A 7,317-nucleotide genomic window follows, 5' to 3' on the forward strand; every position below is an offset into this window, starting at 1 on the left:
CCATATTTCTTTGCCTCCTCGATTTGGCAGCCTCCCTATGTTTGTTTCTATGTATTAGGTAGAGCTGCTTTGACTCCATGTCTTAGCAGTGTGGCCTAATGTAGTAGGTGTCCTATAGGGTCCAGTGGCACAGCCTCCCCTATCACCCAAGCTGGGTACTCAAGATGTGCCCTTCATGTGGGCTAGTACACCCTCCTCTTGTAGTTGAGCCTTGGTTGCTATTGGAAGATCAATGGGAGGGATTTACCCAGGTCAGTCAGCTGTAAGGATTGGCTGTGACCACTTATTTACCACCAACCTCTAGCCTCCGTAGAGGATCAGCTGTGCAGGGGCAGGGTGGTGGTGCTCCAATGTGGTCTGTAGCTGTCCAATGGGTGTGGTGGCCTAGGGGTTGTCCAGATGCTGCAGACTAAGGTCAGCCCCCACCTGTGTTTTGCCCAGGGTTGACCTTCCTGAGCTATAAAGCAGAATGAGATGGCTGCTACTTGTGCTGGGCTTGGAGATTCCCAGATAAAGCCAAGCTGCAAATCTAGGCTGACTGCCGCTAGTCCCAGACCTGGAGCTCACGGAGACCAGCCGTTGCTTGTTTGATAGGATTTAGGAAGTTGTGAAGCATAAGCCAAGACCAGCCACTCAAATGGAAAAGCAGCATGGGTGGATCCATAAGTTGGGTGAGGCGAAATCTCAGGGGATCTCCAAGGCGGGTACAGCAGTGTTAGCCAAGTTGATGGAGTCTCAGCAATGGCACCAGCTTGCCGGCTCTGTGGCGGGAAGGTTTAGAAAAGGAACAATAGCCTCTGCTTGCCTTGATGCCAGATACTTCAGTCTCTCCCTGGCTACCACTGGTGCTTTCAAGCTACTACCCCAGTGCTGGAGCTGAGAGGAAGTGAGTCTAAGTCGGTGAGTCCATGTGTGGGTTCTTTAAGAGGAACTGCTTGGGGCTCCAGAAGTTTCTTCCAGTGACTCAGTCCCCTCTGGTTTTTGCAGCCAGAAGTTGTGAGGACTTATCTTCCTGGCACTGGAACCCTGGACCGGGGAGCCCGGTGTGGGGCTGGGACTCCTTGCTCCTGAGATATCTCTCCTGAATTTTTATCCACCACACGTGGGTAAGAGACCAGCCTGTTCTGTGTCTGCACCCCTCCTACCAGTGAGGATAGATGTGGTTTCTTTAATTCCATCTATCTTCAAGATAGATGTGGTTTCTTTAACTCCAGGATAGATGTGGTTTCTTTGTCAGACTTCCATTCAACTTGATTTCTGACAGTTCTGAGAGATGGTTGTTCTATATTTTAGTTGTAATTTTGATGAGGTTGTGTGAGGAGGCAAGCCATGTCTGCCTATGCCACCATCTTGATGAGATCAGGCTAAAATTTTTTATGGAGGAACAAAAATCCATGAAGTCAATATTTCAAAAGAAGAGTAAAGAGGAGGAATTTGCCCTACTAGGTATTAAGACATACTACCAGTCATAATAATAAAAGTGTGAAATTACTGCAACAACAAATAGATCAGTAAAACATAATGGAGAGCTTAGAAATATAACCATGTTTATATGGGCACTTAATGTATAACAAAGGGACACCACATATGCATGGGAAATGCTCTGAACCTATCTCACACTAGATTAAAATAAAATTGGATCTTTATATAAAATGACATCAAAGATAGACTCCCAATGAATAAAGACCTAAATGTGAAACTTAATAAATAGAACTTAAAGATTCCTATTCAGTGAAAGGTGCCATGAACAAAGTTAACAGACAGATAACAGATTGAAAGAAATTATTTCCAATGTCTAAAACCAACAATGGACTAATATCTAGAATATATAAGGTGCTCCTTCAAGGCAAAAATATTTTTAAAATAGGAAAACTATTTCAATGGGCAATTTATGTGATAGGTCATCAAAATGGCTTAGAAATATACACAGAGATACTAAAACAACAACATCATCATCATCATTATTATTATTATTTCCTGTAGAGAATTTTTATAAGAGTGTTTTTTTAAGCCAAACTGATGATATATACCAGGAAGCAAGATCTCAAATGCTTCTAAAACTTATTATTAATTAGGGAAATATAAATTGAAATACCAGTTAAATAGACTGAATAATGCCAGGTGTTGGCAGGGATGGATGTGGGTTTAGGAAACCTCATGCACTCCTGGTATGAAGGTAAAGCGGTGCAGCTGTTCCAATGAATGATCTCAGTATTTAGTCAAACCAAGTATACATATAAATGCAGAGCACAGTAAAAAGCAAATAGAAATTATATCAGTTAATTCTACTTTGAATAACAGAAAAACTCAACTCAAACTTTATTAAATGCAGAAGGGAATTTATTACTTCGTATAATTGAAAAGTCCTGGATGGATCTTGCTAGCAGTACTCAAAGTGTATTACCTGGACTGAGTGAGTCTCTCAATCCCTGAGCTCTGCTTTCCTCTCTGTTGGCTCCATTTTGAGGGGACTTTTGACAAACTGCCTGACATACAGTTGTAAGATGCAGCAGCAGCTCAGCCCACATGCTTCCGAGTTCAAGTCTCAAAGTGTAGGGGGAGGAGAACATAGAATGATGTCTCTATACTGGTGGTTCCCACAAGTGCCCTGAGATTCGTTCTGCCTTAGCCCAGGTTAAATGTCCACCCACTCCTGCCTAGTAATATCCAAGTAACATTCTTCATCCTCGGAGTCAAAGGTAGACCCTCAACCCAATCCTCACCGCATAAAGTAAGAATGGGCAATTGGTGAATTCCCACATGACAATCAGTGACTGTTGGAGAAGATAGAATATAGACAAAGGAGGCAAATAATAACTGTACCTAGAATAATTGTTATTATTTTACTATTTACATTAATCATTCACTATCCCCCTAAAGCTACTCTTTTCTTAAAACAGATTTAAAAAACCTTTTCCCTCATCTCCTAGAATTAGTAAACAAATCCCAGAGACCACACTATACCCTAAAAGGATCCTCAACAATTTCCATAATCTCAGGGAGAAGGGTCAACTGCTGAAGGAAAAGTCCTTAAAAAAAAGGAAGGGGGGAGCTATATATTTCCACTCATCTCCTGATGGAAACACATACATATGTAAAATTTAATCAAAATAAGAGTGCCTCACATTGAGTTAAGAATTCTGTAATTTCCTAATTACTCAGTACTAATAGGAAACAAATATTGAACACCTGCTGTAGTGCCAGGGAAAGGGTCACATCATTGACATAAAATTCATATAATATACTCTATAACTATGCACTGTATATATTATTATCCTTACTTTAAAGGTAAGAAAACAGAATCGGGGAGGTTAAGAAATTTGCTCAAAGTGACAGAGCTGGTAATTAGAGGAGCCAGTAGTCACACACAAGTCTGTGAAATTTCTGAGACTGTTCTCAACACTATACCATGGATTTTTGTGACCTTGGAATCAGTTAAAGCACCAATATTGTGACCATAGTATTATTTAAGTTCAGCCATTTCATATACATCATCTAATAAGTTCGATAATAATAAATGTCATGGGAAAAATAAGAAGATTAGGTGAGGATTACTAAAATCCACTCTGTAAAAAGAACTGCAAGTAATTTTCCATGAATGGCTTTAGGCATGAATATACATGAAATACTGCCAGAAACCACTTTGCAAGAGTAACTGATGGCCTGATTAGAAAAATTATAAAATAAGTTAAATAGGTAGAATCTGGGTATTAAAAGTTAAAATAATTAAACAAATATTGAAGACACAACTACCTCAGTGTCTCCAGAATTCCACAGAAGAGAAGCCACCCTCAAGAAGCCAAAAGCCAAAGACAAAAGATGTCCGCTCCAGACTAAACACGCTGGTTTACAAGTCAATACTGTGGGTGCTTGCTTTGGCAGCACATATACTCAAAGTGGAACGATACAGAGAAGATTGTCATGGCCCCCGCACAAGAATGACACACAAATCTGAGAAGCATTCTATGTTTTAAATAAATAAATAGATAAAAATAAAAGTTAACACTGTGGGATGTCACAAACTGTTGTTCTTTTCAGCCCTGGGAGACTTTGCCCCAACTTGTCTGGATATCCTAAAATGAGATAAATCCTTGGACATAAGTGCTGTAAGAAACAAAGAATATCAGGTCATACTTTAGGAGATGCTGGTAAAATGAATAGAAATGTTGGAGAGGCAAGAGCACACCTCTACCTCAGCAAGATAACTGTGATAGGAACAACTATGAGGTTAACAAAAAGAGCATCATTAGACTCATAAAGTCACACTTAAGGACTATGGAGCATTGGGTCTCAGTGAATCTACTGGACCTATGGTACTTTAGAGTCCTGAATGATTGTTACTAAGGTTTTCTATAAGCAGAAATTGTCACAATACACCACTTTAACTCCAGAATGGTTCAGATGTTCACCTTCTGAACCCATCATTTCCCAGATTAATAGACTATGCAACCGTTCTGGCCACATAGCTATGTCATATACGCTACTTTGGGTCCTCCCTTGATTATACTGAGGTCAAGGGTGTGGTATACTCAAAAGGCTACAGGGTGTGGTGAATTATGACGGATAAGTAACCAGAAGGTTTTCAAGAGAAGACTGAAGTCAAAGTTGATAAAAAGTGGGTGCAGAGAAGATAGAGGGGTACTCAGTTCAGTGAGTTTAGGAAGTTTAGGGAGATTCCCATTAGGCAGAACCAGTATTGACTGTCAGCTGGAGGAATTTAAGATGAAAGCTTCCCCAAAGTTCCGGAATCAGGATCAGGTCACCTTTGCTGCTAGTCTAGCTTTGACCCTTCTCCATTGGGATAACAAGGTCTCTACATGGTTCCCTTGTGCTAGAGTGTCTCATGTTAGGAACTCTACTTGGTTTTGTAGCCTTTCCTAGTTTCCAACTCAAAATTCTGGCCTGAAATATGACCCTGGTATTGTTGATACCAACTCCCCACCACCTGCCCAACTAAACTCCTTTCCTGGTTTCTCCATCATTTTCATCTAACCAACCGTCATGCTCTACTTTATTAAGCTTGCTCCTCCCAAAGCTTCCTGCCAAGACTCTGAACTATTGCCTCTTGTTCTTTGCCCTCCCTCAGTCCTCACATCAGCTGTATCTTCAAGTCTACTTTTGAAATATCTGCCCCTTCAATCCCACTGCAACACTTTTGTCTGAAACCTCTGTAGCTCTCCTCTTTTTTTCAAATTGCCAGCAACCTTTCCTGTATCAAATCTCAATTCATCATCCATATTCTTAGTAGAGTTATTTTAACTAAAAATAGCCTGATCCTGTCATTTTTGTGCTTATAAACTCTTTAGCTGCTAAGCAATGTAAACAGGATAACATCCACTGTACTTCACATGGCTTTCCATAAGGCCTTTCAGGCCCACCTCCTCCTCTTCTTTCCCACATAGCCAACAAGTGCACTCATTAGACCTTGGCTCAAACATTGCCTCTTTACGATCTGTCTAAAGGAGAATTAATTAAAATAAAGGCGTGGGACCACACCAAACTAAACATCTCTGCACAGCAAAGGAAACAATCAATAAATTGAAAAGGCAACCTACAGAATGAGAGAAAATATTTATAAGCCATATATCTGATAAGGGGTTAATATCAAAAATACATAAAGAACTCACAAAAGTCAATAAAAAGTAAATAATCCAATTAAAAGTAGGCAAAGGATTTGAATAGATGTTTTTGCAAAAAAGACATAAAAATGGCCAATAGGTACAGGATCACTAATCATCTGGCAAGTGCAAATCAAAGCCACAATGAGATATCACCTCACTCCTGTTAGGCTGGTTATTAACCAAAAGACAGGCGATCACAGGAATTGGTGAGGACGGGGATAAAAGGAAACGCTGCTCACTACTGGTAGGGTTGTAAGTTGGCGCCATCTTTATGGAAGACAGTATGAAGGTTCCCCAAATAATTAAAAATTGAATGGCCACATAATCCAGCAATCTACTCCTGGGTATATATCTAAGAAAATGAAATCATTTATCTCAAAGACATATCTCCATTCCTGTGTTCACTGAAGTGTTATTCATAATAAGTAAGGTATAGAACAACCAAAATGCCCTTCAATGGATGAATGGATAAAGATATTGTAAAATATGCCCTGGCTGGTGCAGCTCAGTGGATTGTGTACCGGCCTGTGAACCAAAACGTTGCTGGTTCAGTTCCCAGTCATGGCACATGCCTGGATTGTGGGCCAGGTCCCCTGTTAGAGGCACGTGAGAGGCAACCAATTGATGTATCTCTTACACATTGATGTTTCTCTCCCTCTCTTTCTCCCTCCCTTCCCCTTTCTCTAAAAATAAATAAATATTTTTAAAAGATATTGTAAAATGTATTTGTAAAATAGAATATTATTCAGCCATGTAAAAAAAAAAAAGTTGCCTTTTGTGACAACATGGAAAGCATTAGTCCAAGTGAATTAAGTCATATAGAGAAAGACAAATACTGTATGTTATCACTTATATGTGAGATCTAAAAAAAAAAAGCCAATTTCATAGAAACAGAGAATAGAAACACAGCTTTCAGGAGCTGGGAATAAGAGAATGGGAAAAATGTAGGTCAAAGGTGCCAGTTTTCAATTACAAGCAAAATAAGTTCTGAGCACCTAATGTTAAGCATGATGACTATAGTCAATAATACGATATTGTATACTTGAAAGTTGCTGACAGCATATTTTAAGCATTCCCACCACAAAAAAAGAGTTAACCATATGAGATGATTAATTATTTAATGTTGGTAATCATTCCACGATGTATATGTCTATCAAATCATCACAATGTGTACTTTAAATATATCTATTTGTATTTGTCAATTATTCCTCAATAAAGCTGGGGGGGAAAGTTAAAAATACAAGTGGACAAGTTGCTTCCTCAGCTGTTCTTCCATAATTTATAAAAGCCTTTACTATAACACACATCACACTGTTTACATGTCTGCTTTCTTCATTAGATTAGGAACTCTCTGCGGACAGGAAGCACATCTTCTTCATTGACAGCCCTCGGACAAGCATGGTGACTGCTGAGAAGCCAGCTGGCAACAAATGCTTGCTGAATGAATAAATGCTTCATTCCTCTCTTAACACTCTAACCAATCTCTTAATCGCAACTTCCCTAAGATACCTGCAGAAAATGTCCCTCCAGAATACATTCTAAACTCTCTGTCTGTAATGTCCCTATACACAAACAGAGCAGATGAAAAAGAGGAGTAGGAGCTTATTCCAAGTTCCAAACCCTCCTGATCTTTCACATTTTCCTGTAGTTACTCGTCTAATTCTAGACCTGCCTGAACGACGACATTGGTAAAATT

At 39.6% G+C, this 7,317-nt stretch overlaps 1 non-coding gene across 1 annotated transcript; it reads left to right on the forward strand.

Moving 5' to 3' along the window:
* The first annotated feature begins 3,866 nt into the window (after window positions 1-3,866).
* On the forward strand, window positions 3,867-3,973 carry LOC112318407 (U6 spliceosomal RNA). Its single transcript, XR_002976208.2, has one exon. It is a non-coding gene; the product is annotated as a U6 spliceosomal RNA (small nuclear RNA).
* The last annotated feature ends 3,344 nt before the right edge of the window (window positions 3,974-7,317 follow it).

This window comes from Desmodus rotundus, chromosome 12, assembly GCF_022682495.2.
Source record: "Desmodus rotundus isolate HL8 chromosome 12, HLdesRot8A.1, whole genome shotgun sequence".
Classification (NCBI taxonomy): Eukaryota; Metazoa; Chordata; class Mammalia; order Chiroptera; family Phyllostomidae; genus Desmodus; species Desmodus rotundus.